This window comes from Phascolarctos cinereus, unplaced genomic scaffold (assembly GCF_003287225.1).
Source record: "Phascolarctos cinereus isolate Bilbo 61053 unplaced genomic scaffold, phaCin_HiC Scaffold_3;HRSCAF=262, whole genome shotgun sequence".
In the NCBI taxonomy this organism is placed as follows: domain Eukaryota; kingdom Metazoa; phylum Chordata; class Mammalia; order Diprotodontia; family Phascolarctidae; genus Phascolarctos; species Phascolarctos cinereus.
Window position 1 is genome coordinate 95,191,284 of NW_027555736.1, and position 18,423 is coordinate 95,209,706.

The 18,423-nt window shown below is 36.4% G+C and overlaps 1 protein-coding gene across 1 annotated transcript in view; it reads right to left on the reverse strand.

Annotated features, from left to right (window-relative positions):
* ATRNL1 (attractin like 1) overlaps positions 1–18,423 on the reverse strand; it is a 1,198,805-nt gene that overhangs the window by 1,168,802 nt on the left and 11,580 nt on the right.

Consider the following 18,423-nt stretch of genomic DNA (forward strand, 5'->3'; position numbering starts at 1 on the left):
TGGGTACACGATTTAGATATGAAGGCTGCTATTATAAGCAAACTGGAAGAGCAAGGAATAGTTTACCTGTCATATTTATGAAGAACAGAAGAAGTTATGACCAAACAAGAGATAGAGAACATTATGAAATGCAAAATGGATAATTTTGATTGCATTAAATAGACTAGCTTTTGCACAAACAAAGCCAATGCAACCCAGATTAGGAGGGAAGCAGAAAACTGGAAAAGAATTTTTATAAGGGCAGCTAGGTAGCACAGTGGATAGAGCACTGGCCCTGGAGTCAGAAGACCTAAGTTCAAAACCACCTTCAGACACATAACACTCACTAGCTGTGTGTCACTTAACCCCAATTGCCTCACAAAAAAAAAAAAAGAATTTTTACAACCAGTGTCTCTGATAAGAGCCTCATTTCTAAAATATAAGGAGAACTGAGTTAAATTTATAAGAATACAAGTCATTCTTCAATTGATAAATGGTCAAAGGATATGAACAGACAGTTTTCAGGTGAAGAAATTAAACCTATCTATAGTTATATGAAAAAATGCTCTAAATCACTATTGATTAGAGAAATGCAAATCAAAACAACTCTGAGGTACCATATCACACCAATCAGATTGGCTAACATGACAAAACAGGAAAATGATAAATGTTAGAGAAGATGTGGGAAAATTGGAACACTAATGTATTGTTGGTGGAGCTGTGAAATGATCTAGAAAGGGAAGGAAGGAGTTTTATCAAAGCATTTTTAAATGCACAGAAGAAAACAGAGGGATATCAGAATCACAGGCAGCAAGGACAATTTTGAAAGCTCCATGTTTATGCTACATATATTCTAACAAAGAAATGATAGACTCAGTGCAAAATGAAACATACATTTTTTAAGATATGCCCAATTTGGCAATTTATTTTGCTTGACTATGTGTATTTGTTAAAACGATTTTGTTTTCCTTTCTTTTCACAATTTGTATTAGTTGAAAGAAGTTAAAGATAAGGTCACATGTTTATTATCTATTTTAAAAGAAAAGCAAGTGGTAAATAATAGAAATTTACAGTGCTATGTACAAACTTCACTTTATGGAAATGCTCATTTCATTTGGTGTGCAGAATAAAGAAAAATAATATTTAAAGCCTTTGATCATTTGGTTCTCACCTACATTTTTAGTCTTATTTTATATTACTGCTCTTCAAGACTCTCCATGTATGAAATGCCCTTCCTCCTCACATTTGATCTATATGTTTAAGTCCCTAAGCATCAGAGCAGTGATGGGGATTAAAAAAATTAAGATTGTGAACCCGATATTGAATTCCTTGAGAAAAGATAATGAATGAGTTGGCAGCTGATAAATTACAATTACAAGGATTTAGGTTAGGCAATAATTGATAAATAATGGTGACAAAGAGAGGACACAGAAGTTTCAGTAAGGTGTAAAAAATATGCCTACTCTCTTTCGTGGCTCAATGTGTTGGGAGATGTGAAAGAATGTAAACCTCATCCTGAAGAGAATAGTCACTGGCACAATGCCTTTTTGAAAAGCCAAGTTTCCATGATTTTAAGAAGATAGACAGTGTGTGAAAATAAGAAGTATCATAAGAAGAGAAGTTATGGAAAGGAGGTAAGCAGTGGGGACTGAGGATAGGGGAGGTAGACTCAGAGGACATAGCAGAAGAGGAATGAAGAGAAGGAAAGGGACTCAGGAAGAGTAAAGTGAATATGGATGAGAAAATGAAAAATGGTAGAAGAGTCTATTTTCTCCGAAGCAGTTGGTAACTCTGAATGACAGGAATTAGGAAAGAAGGTAAAAGTTTGTTAACCACAGGATGAAGTATATATACGATTTGACTGTATCTTTTACCCTCAATAGTCCTGTGACAATGGTAGACAGTGTCAATTTGTTCTCTCTTAAACAGGAAAGAAGGGCATTGAACTCAATGAACACCCAGGTGTTAGGTCCCCAAGAGCCTAAATGAGCATGTAGTAGTAGTTCATTTATGTTGTAAGTAGGTCAAAAAGGATAATGCACACTAAAGAGTAACTTGTGCACAAGGAGTATATGTATGACTACCAGATGGACATTTACATTCCTTTGGTCAAGGTCTCAGTAACAAGAGTTCTTATGCCTAGATGTCTGATGATTATGGAGGGCTGAAGTATCCTTGCTTTTCTAATATGGTTCAATAAAACAGGTAGTCCTTCACATGACAGATTAGAGTCAGGCTTCCAGATTTATTTCCTAAGACCTCAGTTGTAAGCAAATGCTGAAGTCTAGCTATGATGCAGAGGAAAGTAGATATAGTTTCTACATAATAAGAAGGCTTTCAATTTCCTTAAGGAAAAGAGGTTACATACTCACTCTCCTACAACTGGTAACAGACAAGATAGAAGTAGCTGTTAAATCTTAGGTATTAATGGAGGTCTCCACATGCCTGGATAGTCAGTGATAATAAGGACTGAAGTCTTATTGCAATGACTCAAGATAGAATAGTAGTAGACTCTAAGGTGGTAGGGATGTAGGGAGGCTCCAAACACAGACTCTAAGAAGTGGTAAAATATCCAACCTTGCCAGTGGAGTAGTGGCAGCTCCATTCCAAGTTAGCTCCCAGCTTGGCTATAACAGAGAATTGTAGCTTTTTTGCATTGACTGAGAGAAGAGTAGCAGGGTATGGAGTATTGCAGATTCCTGAGGAGAGGACTCTAACAGTCTCTGATAGGGGTCAAAAATGGAGCACCTACGTTCACTGGTAAATCAACTGTAATTCTCCCATTTATCAGCAAGGAAATAATGAGTCCTGTGAAAGGCCATGTGCTCCAGCAACGCAATTATTATATATAAAGGCATTCAAGTCAAAACAAAGATTGCTATTCATGTTTATGCTATATGAGTTACTGATAATAAATTATAATTATGAAAAACTTTGTGTATCAAGCACCAGGTGCTCCCTGGGATCTCTTTCCAAAATGGAGCACCTAAAGTGCATTCAGCAGCTTATGGTGCAAATAAATTGTAAAAGATAAAATCTAATCTTCTAATTTTTCAAGTGTCTTTTTTCTATTCTGGCCTCTTCTGGGGCATTTATACTACATGAGGTGGGTATGGGTGGAGGGGAGGGGAGCAGGGCATTACTAACAATGAAACAGCGACCCAAATTTCCATGTCTATAACATATTTCTGCAGGCTAGGAGCTCCAAGGAACCTTGGCTATGCACTCAATCATTAATTTTTACCATTCCAGTTGGTCTTAAAATTTAACAACACTCACATTTTTACCTATCAGATTACACCTAAAACATATCACACCTTGGGATCAAAACACTGCAATCAATTGTTCTCTCCACATACTACAAACCACTGACCTATATCTCTCATTCTCAACTATCATATCACATACCTAAGACACATTTGCCACAAATATCGCCTGTTCCCATACTGCAGCTCACAGCATCTAGACCAGCCTCCAAAACACACACACCCCAACACTCTAGGTATTCCCTAATGACACTAAATATACTTCTCCCCCCAAGCTAAATTGCAATCTCTTACTCTTGACACTACCGCTACAACAGTAGGAGATAGGAACTAATATTCCTGGAGATAGTAACCTTCTTCTACCTTTTCCTTACTTCCACAGTGCCCCAAGCTCCTGACACAAAGATTATATTTACATCATAAGCTTCATGTCAATAGAGCATGTGTGATTGCCACCTGTAGAGAAGGAATCATATCTATTTAATTTCATCTACACTGAGACCTGCTACAAGTAGACTAGCACTAATAATTCCTCAAGTTTAGCTGATCTTAACTTATCACAATAAAAACCATGTCTTGGGGCAGGTAGGTGGTGTAGTGGATAGAGCACCGGCCCTGAAGTCAGGAGGACCTGAGTTCAAATCTGGCCTCAAACCAAACACTTGATACTTACTAGCTACGTGACCTTGGACAAGTCACTTAACCCCAATTGCCTAAAAAAAACTATGTCTAAAATCTATATTATAGAGGTCATACTCAGAAAGCAAACAATTTTAGTTTCTACACTTTAAGCAAATCAGATATATAAAAACTTAGATTTCTATGAGAGAAGCCAAAAAAATGAATACTTGCTCTATAAAAAGTTGATGGCAGAATTTAAAAAAAAAAACCAAGTGTGCACACTCTCTCTAAAAGTCTGGCATAAGAAGAAAGGCCCCTTGTACACCAAAATATTTCTATAAATATTTCCATAAATAGCATTTCTGTGATAGCAAAGAACTGGAAACAAAGTAGTTGCCAAATTCATTGAATGGCTAAATAAATTGTGGTACATGAGTGTAATGGAATATTACTATACTATAAGAAACAAATATGAATACAAAGAAACACAGAAAGATTTACATGAATGGATGCAGAATGAGGTAAGCAGAGCCAAAAACACAAGTGTACACAATGACTACAACAACGTAAACGGAAACAACCACCAAAAAACAATTGGAAGTAAACACTACAGAATTACAAAGAATAAGCACGACCCTAAAGAAACGAAAAGAGAAGACACCTTAACCCACTCCTTTGCAGATCTGGGAAGTCCACGGGTATGGAGTATTGCATATATTTTCAGACTTTTTTGATATATTGATTGTTTTTTCTGTTTTTCTGTTTTTCTTAAAAATATTCTTTATTATAAGGAACAGCTCTCTGGGAGGGGAGGAAGAAATTTAGGCAATATAATAAAGATATATAAAAAAATTTAAACTTAGTATAAAAATCAATTTTTAAAAATTCAATTTGACACTTCTCAAATATATTTTACATAAATTGAGACATGTAATCTAAACCACTGACAAAATGTGGAACAGTACAAACCTCTCTCTAATTTGACATTGAATCAAACCACCAACCACCACAAGTGGTATTTGTATACTATTTTCATATGTTCAAAGTGCTTAAAAATAACTTTTTGGCTCTAATTCAACCAGTTATAAATTCACCTAAATGTAGATTCAAAAGTACATCCATTTCTTCATCTTGTCCTCATGGATAAAATGAAAAACACTGTCAAACGCAACACTGAAAACTAGGTAAACTATAATCACAGCATGCCCTGTTGTTGATAATGCCCCATTGGTTTTCCATGATCACTGCTTCCCCTTCTAAAAGTTCACAGCCTATGATTCAGTCCATCAATACATCTGTACTTTGCTAGGAATACAAAGAAAAAACAAAACAGTCCCTGCCATCAAAACTAAATACTACTGGGGGAATACATGTTCATAAACTCATACATATATACACCACACACACACACACACACACACCACACACAACACACACACACACAATGTAATTTAAAGGGAGCACTAACAGCCAGGGGAATCGGAAAATTGTTTAAAAAGTCCTAATGGATGGCATAGTGAAATGTAAAAAGTGCTGAGCTGGGACTGAGAAGGAATCTGGGTTTAAATCTCACCCCCTATTACATAATAGTTGTATGACCAAGTGTAAAATGTTAACACCCATAATATTTACCTCACAAGATTATTTTCAAACAATATGTAAAGTGCTATGCAAACCATAAAACACTATATTAATGACCACTGTTATTAAAGATATACATTTTCTTGATCAGAAAAAGAGGGAAAGCAATACGCAGACACAGAGAAATAAAAGATGGACAGTCCAAGTGCTACAATAGTATCCGTGAAGTGTTAAGAGAAATGGAGGAAACCTGCCAAGATCTCAGGCAGGTCTTCTGTCAGAGTTCTTCTATGGGAGGATAAAAATCAATCAACATTCATTTAAGCGTATACTGCATGCCAAAGCACTCTGTTCCACACTGGGCAAAACAAAGGCAAACATTAAAATCTATGACCTCAACAAGTTTCCATTATGTCAGGAAAACAAGTGAACAAATAAGTAAATACAAAACATAGATAAAGAAAACCCAAGAGGATTTTGGAGGCAATGGATCCAGCAGCAGAAGAGGGATTTGCATTAAACTTTGAAGTAAGTTATGAATTCTAGAAGAAACTATGCTAGATAAGGCATAGATATACAGCAATGGGGACTTTGGACAGAGTAACCTCATAGATAAAATCACAAAAATCACAGAATTTCAGCAAAGAGACACCACACAACCTCTGCTTGAAGACTTCCCAATTAGTGAGGAACTCACCACTTCCAGGGGTGGCAGCCCATCCTACTACTAAACAAGCCTAATTATTAGGAGATTGTTTTCCTGATCTCTAGCCTTAATTTGCCTCATTAGAAATCCATCCACTACTCTGGGTGAGGCCAAATAGAAATAGTCTAATCTCTCTTCCAAATAAGAGCCCTTCAACTAATATAAGAAATGATTGCACATCCAGAACATGGCAAATTGCTTATCATTTGGAGAAGAGGTAAGAAGGAAAAAAATTTGGAGCTCAAAATTTTTTTAAATATGAATGTTAAGGGACAGCTAGGTGTTGAGGGCCGTTCTTAAGAGTCTGATATGGATTTAAGATCCAGGACAGAGTTTGACCTTTGCCCAGGCTTTAACCCAAAGGGCTCAATCATCAAGAAGCAGGGCTCTCCAAATCTCCCCCTGCTAGGAGGATCCTGAAACATTCCTTCTCACTCTTTGAACCTTAGATTTACATACTGACTCCTCTATACAGGTGCCAGGAAAAGGCCTTGGAATTTACAACCCTATCTAGGAACTCTGATAACAAGGAAATGTATGTTGTCACATCCTTAGCAGACGTTTCGGGGAGTGTCTCACAGGAGGACTCTTTGAAGTTAGGATAGATTTTCTCTATATATCCTGTACCCTCAGATGAATAAACTGAGTCAGTCTCTACTGCTCCGCCTGGCCCACGTCTCACATTTATTTCGCACCTTTCTCTTCAGTGTACTATCTGGTTGCAGGCAACAGCTACGTGGTTAGTGGATACAGCACAGGCCCTGGAGTCAGGAGGATCTGAGTACAAATCTGGCCTTAGACATTTACTAGCTGTGTGACCCTGGGCAAGTCACTTAACCCCAAGTTCCTACACACACGCATACATGCATGCATACACACACACACACACACACACACACATACACACACACACACACCCCAATCTTCTCCAGCTTAAACATTCCATTTCCTTCAAACTAGAGGCAATTGGTGGTTCAGCGGATGGAGTGTTGAGCCTGGAGGCAGGAAGATATGAGTTCAAACCTGCCTAAGACAATTGTATGTCTCTGGGCAAATCATTTCACTTCTCTGTCTGCCTCAGTTTCCTTCATTCTAAAGTAAGGATAACAACACCTACCTTCCAGGGTTGTTTTGAGACTACAATGAGATAATATTTATAAAGTCCTTAGCATGGCACCTAGCAAATAGTAGGTGCTTATAATACAATATTCCAGATGTGACTGACCAGAACAGAAAATAGAGGGATTATCACCTCTTTTTTCCTTGAAGCCATATTTCTTTTAATTAAACCCAAAACTACATTAACTTTTTTGGCTGCCATATCACACACCACCTATTCAAGTTAAGCTTGCAGTGTATTAAAACTCTCAGATCCTTTTTCAGAAAAAACTCTCCTCTCCTATCTATATTTGTGATTTTGATTATTATAAACAGAGAAGACTTTTACATTTATCCCTACTGGTTTTCATTTATTAGATTCAGCCTAATATTCTAACATATCAAGATTTGGGGGGGTCCTATCATTTGACATACTTGTTATCTTCCCTAGCTTTGTGTAATCTACAAATCTGATAAGCATGCCTTCTATAACTTTATCCAAGTGTCTGACAAAAATTATAAACAATATAGGGCCAAGCATAGATCCCTGGGGCAATCCACTAGAGTCCTCATGCCAAGGTGATATTGAATAATTAATAACTACTCTGAGTCTAGTCATTCAACCATTTCTAACTCTATCTAGTTTTGTTACCATCTACTTTTCATTTCTTCATTTTTTCCACAAGAATAGCATGAGATATTTTGCCAAATGTTTAGCTAAGATCTAGGTAAATTGTAATTAAAACATTGCTTTGATCTACAAATTTTTAACTCTAACAAAAAAAAGGGAATAAGGTTAGTCTGGTATGAACTATTCTTAATGAAGCCACACTGGCCTTTGCCAATAACCACTTCCTTTGTTAGATGTTCACTAACTATGTCAATGATTGGTTCTATTAATTTTCTCAGGTCATTGACCTATTGCTTACAAAATCTGTTCTCTTCCCTTTTTTTCTTTTTGAAAAATGGGGCATTTGCCTTTCTCTAATCCTGAGGAACCTCTCAAGCCTCCCATTCTCTACCATCAGGCAAATATCACCTTTAGCAGTTCAGCAATCACAGTTGCCAATTCACTTGTCACCCAGTGACATAGTACATTTGGGCCAGATATGTCAAATTCATCAAGGTCAATTAACCATTCTCTTATGCTGTCTTTACTTTTCTTGGACATAAGCTCCCTGTTAACCACGTTTTCCTATCATTTCCAGTGCTGAGGTCATTCTGCTTGGACAAGAAAACAGAAGCCAAGTAACACTTAAGCAGCTCTACCCTCTCCCTCTCTTATCAGAAATCACGATTGTCCACTCCAGCATAGTTCTCTCCCTTCTTCTAGCCCCCTCCAGTCCCACCATATAGGTTTTTTTTAATTTTTAACTTGTGGAATAAAACAAGCATTTCCACAACATAGTATAATAAAAAGGATGATTGCACATGAAACTGCAAATCTATTATGTGCAACTTGCTATTCCTTTTAAATACATAATAAAGTTATCATGTAAATTTCTTTTTTTCTTCCTTCCAAATCCTTACCTGCCTTAGAGATGGCTACCATTAGACACAAATAGGTATGTGTGTATATGGATATGGATATATATTATATAGATCTAGATATATATATATGTAAAATTACTCTATACATACTTCTATTTGTCAGTTCTTTCTCTGGATACAGATAGCATCTTTCTTCATATGTCTTTTATATAGTTTTTTTAAAGGCCTTGACAACCTTAGCATCACTTGCCAGCCTCAGACACTCTTTTAGGACTGTTCTGTTACCTGCCCTTAATTCCATCCTTCGCATGTAAATGTTTAAAGCTAAATTCTCTGTGCACCTCCACCAGTCTCTTAGACAACTCTAACTTTTCTTCCTCGTTTGAAATTATTTCCTTTGTGTCTCAAGAATTTCTAATAGTTTCCTCAATCCTGTGCTAACTTTCCCTGTAGAATTTTAATCCATGGTATACTTCTCTGAACCTTTGAAATCTACTCCTATTATAGCATAAATTTCAGACTACACCTGGCTTTTTTTCTCTTTCTCTATCACAAACTGTAGGAGGGAGTGATCAATTCTACTCAATGTTCCCATTATTTTTATTCTAGCAGACAACTTTGTACTGTTGGTTAAAATCAAATCCAAGATAGGATTTCCCCTTGTTGGTTCTTCCTTTTGAAGGACATGATTATTATTAAGGCAAGTCAAGAAGATAATGAATGCTCTGCTTTTGTCACAGAGATCTCCAACAGATTCTGGATAATGGAAGCCTCCTATTACTACTATCAAAGTATTTTCCCAGTGACACTCTATTACAAGTCCCAAAATGCCATGATTTTTTTTAGAAAAATTACAACTGAAGGTGACTCAGAAAGCAAAGGCAATTATATGTGGTAGGTATAAGTAGACTGTAGTGTAATACCAAAAATGACTTGTAAACAAGAAATAGCATAAAAGACATAATCAAAAATATGGAAGATCATAAAAATTCAGCAGTCATTTATCAGTAATGAATGATCGCAGATGGATAACGCAAGCACTACACTAACATCCACCAAAAAAAAGAAACCGGAGGCAGCTAGGTGGCACAGTGGATAGCACTCTGGCTCAGGAGGACCTGAGTTCAAATCCAGCCTCAGACACTTGACACAACTAGTTGTGTGACCCTGGGCAAGTCACTTAACCCTGACTGCCTCACCAAAAAGTAAAAAAAAACCCACTAAAGAAGTCCTCTAGCACATTGGATATATCCCCTATGGAAGTTTTATATAAAAACTCAGAATTAAAAGGAATAACTAAGAATATCAAAAGCTCACAATCTTCAAAGTAGACATTTTAATCAGAAGTTTTTGAATTAAGCAGTTCCTGACTGATACTGATTGTTGGTCTACAGCACTCATAAATTACACCATATATTTTCTATTTATAGTACAGCCAGTAAAAACCACACAAGTGAATATCTGCTTCTTCATGTGCTCTTTGTGTATTCCAGGATCAGTTTGGCCCCATCGGTACTCCTAGCCTCTCTCCACCTACATATTTCTTTTCTCTAGGTTCTCTCATGCCCTAAACAATCGAATTCAACAAACATTTATTAAACTTCTACTACTAGAATGTACCAGCACAAACACCCCTATAGGGTCTCCATGGCTTTTTAGCTCCAGTGGCAGAGAGAGGGTAGGGAAAGAGGTAAGGTGAACAAAGTAATGGAGGCAATGAAAGGTGATGAAAACAAAGGGAAAATGTTCTAGATTAAAAAGTGATGGCAAGAATAAATGAATGAAAGAATCGGCATGCCATAAACTTAACAGCCCAAAAGATGGGAAAATGCATCTTTCTCCTTCTCTAAAGAGGTAAAGGGCTTTGAGTGTAGAATATTGTATATGCTGTCTGACTTGGTTAATGTATAGGTTAGTTTTGATTAATTGTGATGGTTTTTTTCCTTTCATTCTTTGTTACAAGTAATAGTCTACTTGGTAAAGGAAAGGGAGGCATACATTCAGAAATGAAAGTAATATAAGAACTGAAGATTATTTTAAAATTTTAATATTTAAAGTTATGATATTGATATCAGTTTTTCCATGGCCAATAAATTGTGTCTCTGTGTAAAAGAGGGGTTCAAAAATGCTTTGAGCAATGGCAGCTTTCTTGGAATATGTATGTAAAAACCAAACAAAAATACTAAGAAAAAAATCATTAGGAGAAGTTATGATACATTTATTTTAATTACATTATTATAGTCATATATCATATTGAATTATTTAAAATATCTGATTTTTTAAGGGAAAAGTCACGTTCTAGTGACTACTTCAATCTATTATTATAAGAAATAAGGGGCAGCTAGGTGGTACAGTGAATAGAGCTCTGGCCTTGGAGTCAAGAGGACCTGAGTTCAAATCCTGTCTCAGACACACAACACTAACTGTGTGACTCTGGGCAATTCAATTAACCCCAATTGCCAAGCAAAAAGCAAAAATAAAAAATAATGTAGGTCTTTAGGCTGCAATCCATTTAGATAGTTTATTTTTGTAAATTTAGAATTAAATTCAGCTCTTTGGAGAGCATTCAGGTTTTTTTCATATCATAAATGCATGGTACAGAATCAACAAATGAAAATAAGATGTGAATCAAGTATTTTTAAAAGAAGGTATGCCTGTTCTGAGACAGTAAAACAATCAGCAACTTTCTCTTCAATGGTTACATTTAGATAAAAGGCAGTACAACAAACATCCTTGGATCAAGAAAAGTCATGAAGTAATCGAAGGTATCCTCTTGACAAAAATGTTCCTTAAAGATTCCTGAAAAGCATCTTGCCACAGCATCCTAATTGATACTCCAACACTTCATTTGACACAGTAATATTTACACACACACACACACACACACACACACACACACACACACACACACACGTGTGCGTGCACACTAGAAAATATGTCTAAAAGTTATTTTTTTCAGAATGTCTATATTTTATAATTTTTTATTTACAAGCAATCTCATTTTAGGGGAACAAAACATTCATGAACACCTTAAATTTGGACCCTTTAATGAAGAAAAAACACTAGCTTTACTCAAAGTAGAAACAATAATACTGCACTGTACTCACAATGAGTCACAAAATAAGTGCTATAAAAAATAGTGCCACTCTAATGTCTTCTTGGCCCCACACAGCCAAAGTTGGCAAGCCCTTCCCCCTTGCAAATCTGAAACTTTACAAAAGTTGATTCCCTTAGGCCTTTTTCCTCTATTCACCCTTTGGCTATAAGAGTAGATCAAAATATGGTGCGCTGAATACCCTGTGGGCCAAATAGGTCAGACTTCTAAACTTGGATGGATTTCAGAGTGTTACTTCCAAAGATCCAGAGGGTAATTTGGTAGTTTAAGGCAACTACCTCTAGTGTTAACTGCTAACATTTTTGTCACATTTTGACATTCTGACACATTTATATACATTATGGATCAATATTTATGAATATTTCATTATTAAATTATTAAAAGATAAATACAAAAAAGTTTCAACAATCAAAATATTTAGGTAATAGAATATTTTGGTTAATTTTGAAGCTGAGAACAACCTCATCAGTGGCATAATACAGAAAAATAGGTTTCAAAACATTTTTGTTGATAACCTTTCTAAAAATGATTAGTAAAGGTTTTCCACTAGGATAGCATGTTTTCATTATTTGGGACCATCACATAAATGAATCGTTATAGCACAGCAGTTACAGTGGGATAGAGTGCCAGGCCTAAAGCCAGGAAGACCAGTCTCAGACCCTTACTAGCTTTGTGACTCTGAACAAGTCACTTCATTGTTTTCTGTCTTAGTTTCCCCAACTCCAAAATGGAGATAACAATATCTAATAGGCAGCATCTACCTCCCAGGGTTATTGTGAGGATCAAATAATACAATATTTATAAATCATTTGGCCTGGCACAGAGTAGGTGTTTAATAAATGTTGTTTCCTTCCTTCCTTCCTTCCTACTAGGGAAAGGTCATATAAACACAGAACACATAGGAGATGAGCAAATCAAGATATGCCCAAGAATCTTTTCCCTAAAATAAATAAATAAATTAAAAAATATCAATATGCTTGTTTTCTTTTTATTTGGCTCTCTTGTCTTCTCTAAAAGTAGGTAGGGTGAAGGGAAATGGAAAGGTAGAAAAGATAGTTAATTAAGAAACTGGTTGAAATTTGTATTTTCAATGGTGTGGGGGAATCCCCAGCATAAAACTCCTTTAACGATGGGAGACTGGCAACCTGTTTTTTTAAAAGTGGTCCAGGGCACCGAGTGGTTCAATAAACGGTTTGTGTGTCATAGGACTTGAACACTGTGGCCTTCCTGACTCCTAAGTCCCACTAGCAACGGAAAGATACTGACCAACAAATATTGTACAGTAATATTCTACAAGACCATTAGAAAAATAATTTTCCTACCAATGTAATCTTCATTTCTTATTTTAAAGAAATAAAAGCATTTTAAAAGTTGTTTTACACTAAAGTCATACTTCAATGTGCTATTCACAGCAGGAAGGGATCCTTGCTTCTCAAAGGCTATACCAGCAGAATGTAAGCTTTCAGACTCATCCAACAAAGTTGCCTTTGGATGTAAATTTGATGCAGTCAAATTTTGGAAATGAGCTAAGTTTCAAGCCTACTATCCCAGAGACTAAAGCAGTACAAGGGGAACGATCCCAGAGGTGTTGGGAAAATATCTGTATATTTGTTCTTATTTTATCTTACTATATCTTCAAAGTAAATATGCTTTTGTAAAAGGATAGTATGTGGTTAAATGGAACTGGGTGCTAGTTACAGGTCCCTAACAAATAGGAGAATATAGCCAGTGGGGCTTGAGCTGATAGAGAAAAAAAAAAAAGATAGCCCCCAAAACCCTGAGGAGTCCTGAGAATGCTAAGGGGAAAGTTTATCCTGACTGGTCCTACAAGAGTAGGGCCAGAATATCCACAGTATGTATTACTCTCAATTCCAGGCAAAATAGCATATTTTCTGTTCCCAGAACTAGGTACAGCATTATCTCATAGATTGAGGGCTTTTTCAATTTCCTTGTTTTGTAGAAAATGGAACTGAAGCCCAGAGAAGTTAGGTGACTTGCCCAAAATCACATAGGTAGCTTGTGGTAGAGCTAGAATCCTAACTCACCTGCTCTATTTCCTCTCCACAATTTAAATTCCCACTTCAGTTCATTTACATACAGTCTGTCTTCTATGCCTACAATTCACTCTCTCCTCACCACTCCATCTTTTAGAATCCCTAGCTTCCTTCAAGGCTCCATTCAAGTGCTACCTCTTACAAGAAGCCTTTCCTGACCTGCTCTCTCCTTCCCACTTGGCTATATTCCACTGGACTTCATCATTATGCCCCAGGAACATCGTCATACTTCAAGAACACTTCAAACCTAGTACTCATGTCTCATCAGTACTCCTTGCCCCGAAGCCCCTCCCTACTATGGGAGAATGGAGATGGAAACTTCCCAGAACCTCTGTTTGATGAGGGTACCCAGGCTAGCGGGCTCTTCCTTTCCCACCCAGCTGCACTCCTCTGGACTTTGGCATCATGCCCCAAGCTGGCAACCACTCTTCCTTTCTTCTCAACTTCCCTTTGTGTGTTGTCTTCTTCCATTAGATTGTAAGCTCTTTGAGAGTAGAAACTGTCTTTTTTATTTAAAAAAAATATTCTCAGCATTTAGCACAGTACCTGGCATATAGTAAGTGGTTAATAAATGTTTATTGACTGATATCAAACTATTTTGTAATTACTTATTCATGTACATATTGTCTCCCCCAGTAAAACATAAGCCCCTTAAGAGCAAGGAGTTTCACTTTCCCTTTGTATTCTTTACATCATCATCACAGATATTAGCATTTCAAAGTTCACAAAGCATATTACAGTATTTTTTTTAAAAAAAGCTAGATATCTCACCGTCCAAACAACAGCACAAAGCCATAAATTTTTGTCCCTGGCACACATAGCAAAGGTAGGAATTCATGATAGTAGGTAAAGAACAGTGACCTTACCCACTTCACTTAACTTAATTCTAGCTCAAATTTAGAGGTATGCAAAGCATGGGAGCATCTTGAGAATTTTAAATCCTAAGTCAAACAGTAGTCTGGGACAAAGGACTGTGATTTAGCCTTAGACAATAGACAATTTAAAAGATAGACAATCTTAGCCCAGGACAATCTAGCTGGCTTTTGTCCCAGGATTGTTCTGGGTGTGTGGCAAGTATCTCATTGGGTCTATGGCCATGGAGAGCTATCAGAAAGAAAACTATTAATTGCAACAAAGCAGACATGGCCTGCATTTGGCCTTAAAGAGACCAGAGGAGCAACACCCAACAAGTAAGCACAGGTTACTTGCCAGCAGTTACAAGACCACCAGCAAGCATCCAACAGAAACATCACACGTAGTGAGCAAAAAGCAGGTGCAGCCCAAAGTGCAATGACATCACCAAAAGACACTGGTGTCCCTGAAGTATCAGAGGTGTCAGTTGCCCCTCGATTCATATGTCCCGACAATTCATGTTCCCTATCCGTGTGCCCTTCCATGAATGTGCCCTAACCAAACATATTCCATACATGTTCTCTATACATAAACATTTTTCCTACTGATAGTACATATATCTGTAGGAAACTGCCTCCAAGCTTACTGGAGGAGAAGAAGGAACATTCTATAGTCACTTTTCTCACTGTACTATTTAGGTAATAACTTTGCTTTGTATTATGTTTCCTTTTTTCTGTTCAGCCAGAGGAAACTTGGAGGGACTCTAGAGGTCTGAGCGGATGCCCATGTACTACATATATATTATCACATCTGAACCTCACAACAATCTTTGAGGTAGGTACTACAGTTGTTATCACAATCTTATAGACAAGGAAATGGAGGCTCATAGGGTTTTAAGGGGTTTGTCCCTGGTCACAAAGCTATCAAGTTCCATAGGCTGGATTAGACTCAGTTCTTTTGGATTCCAAGGAGGGTACTTTCCTACTAAGCTGGGCTGCCTCCCAAACACCTCACATAACTCCCTTGCATGCAAAAATGCTTTGTAAATGTCTACTGAATAACAGGGGAATTAATTCTCAATTTTAACACCTAACATGCAAAAGAAATTCTAGAATACAACCGATTAGCTGTGTTTCACTTTTATATTATCTTTTTACTGGAGAATTAAAAGGTAAAGCCTAAACGCTAAAAGAGAAATACATGATGTAACACTCTCAACATTTGCACCAACTTTAGAACATAAGTTAAAGTTTACAGATCATAAAATAAAATGCTGCTACCCAACAAAAATCTCTAAGAACGTAGTAGATAGTCAAACAGAACATGACTTCCTTAGATAGGTGACAAAAGCAAGGCCTTTGGAGAGACTTGCTGCAAAGTCATAGAAATGATTAAGGGGCAGAGTTGGGATTTGAACCCAGGCTCTATAACTATAAATCAAACACTCTTTCTATTGTACCCTTTAGAAACGAATACATTATATGGCTATAAAGGGTCAGTTGAGACAAATAATCAATCATGCCACAGTACCTTGCTCAGATACAACTCCTTCCATTGAATCACTGACTCCAAAACACTAAATTAACATGTGCTCACTCATGCTCTGTGGATTTTGTATAACATACTAAGTTAATCTGAAACTCTGGCATTTGTGCATCTGACAGTATAAAAGAGAGCCATTCCAGTCAAGCTCCTATGACAAAATAGTTTTCAAGGAGAAAGACCAGTCTCAATCTCCTCCCCACCCCCTTGACCAGAAGAGGATCTGAAAATTTTGGAAAATCAAAGGATTCTGACTTGTAATTAGTGTCCTAGCAGCAGCTCAAATACATCAAAAGCTAGTGGCAGCATCTTCATCAGGAGCTGAAGACAGGCAGCTTCAAGACTCTACAAGGAGCCCAGAAGAAAGCTAGATCATGTCTAAGGGAAACTTCATGAATATCTCACAAAGGGAAAGAAAAAGACTTCAGTAACTAAAAACTGTAAGTTACCCTTTTGTTAAGTATACTCTCACAGCTTGAGCCTACTTTCACCTGGACTCCCTATGTTCTGGCCAGAGAGTGTATCACAAACGTTTGAAGGGATATTTTGTATCAATTGTTTTTACTACACTACCTTAGTAAATAACTCTTTCTGCAAGCTAATTAAGTTTGTCTGACTAATTTATATCAACTGATAATCATGGGGGGAGGATGAAATACTGCAGTAGGGTCTTATAAGCATTAGAAAGCCATCACTCAGAATCCAGAAGGGAGAAGATGCAGCTGTCCTCTGGAGACCCATCCTGCTAGTGCAAGTCAGAATCAGGAGCATAGTTCCAGAGCCTATGCTTCTCATATGTGATGTCTCTATTTTCCTTCACTATTTTCACACTGATGAAATCCTTTGTTATTTTACTATATTGTATCTTCATGGCAAAAAGGAAAAAAAAGATACTGTAGTTTCGAAGACATTTAATACTGGAAGCCTAGTTTTTCAAAAAGGCCAGGGTATAGTTTACACTTTGAGACAATCTGGCCAAAATTGCTAATTAGAACCTACTTCATTAGAAATAATACCACAAAATATCTAGAACTCTTTAACCAGAAGGCAATCTGAGTGCTAAAAATCTCTTCACTCTACTAATTAATTTCTCCTTAATGTGAAGTCACAGTCCTATGAGGTACATTTCTCCTTCCATTACAACATAATGAAGCATATTCAAAAGACACTTCTTCAAATTATTCCAGTAATTATTCTAATTTTAAAAGCTCTCTCTATAATAAGGATGTTTTAAACCTTCAAACATAGCAAATTTTAAAATCAATATACTATGCATAAACAAGTCTGGTTAATTTAATTTTTATAGATAAGACTATTTATCACTTTCTTACTCATGGTTCATTGAGCCATAATTCAAGAATACAGTTATGCTAACACATGACATTAATATTTCTTTTCCATGAGATAATTGAAGTAATAAATGATATTTTCATAGAAAATGTTTTCATGTAAATTATTGATGCAATTAGAGTTGTCAAAAAAAATAAAAATGAAGCAGTATTAAAACATGTCAAGGAAAGTAGAGCATTTATTTTCAAAAAATAAATATACAGAATCAGCAGGAATTTCCAATTTTACTAGGACAGTCCTTTTTTTCAAAAATTTGCTATTTTAACTAAAAAATGTTTTTAAACTCTAAGTAAATTTCTTCATTTTATGTACCAGTTAGAGCATAACTAAAGTTCTTCCTTTTAGTTTAACCAGTCAACATCTATAAAATGAAAGGGTTTGATAAGATGGTCTCTAAAGGTCAATTCCTGCTCTAATTTTCCCCAATTCCTTTTTCACAAGTCCCTTTTAGCTATTTACATTCTATTGATAAAGTTTTTTCCAACCCTAACATTATCTGTGCTAATATTTGTTCTATTTCTTCTGTTCTGTGTTGTAAAGTCCCTTTTGGTTCTTAACACTCTTGCACTCTCTAACATTGTAGTGATCTAAGGTTCCTTTCTAGTCTTATATTTTAAGATCTTTTCCTGCTCTAACATTCTATATTCTCAGTCCTTAGATCCCTTCCTCTTCCAATGATTTAAAAGTCGAAAGTTCATTTGTTTACATTTAAAATGAAAGTCAAGCATAGTTTGAGATTATTTTCTCTGATAGTCTGTTACTCAAACA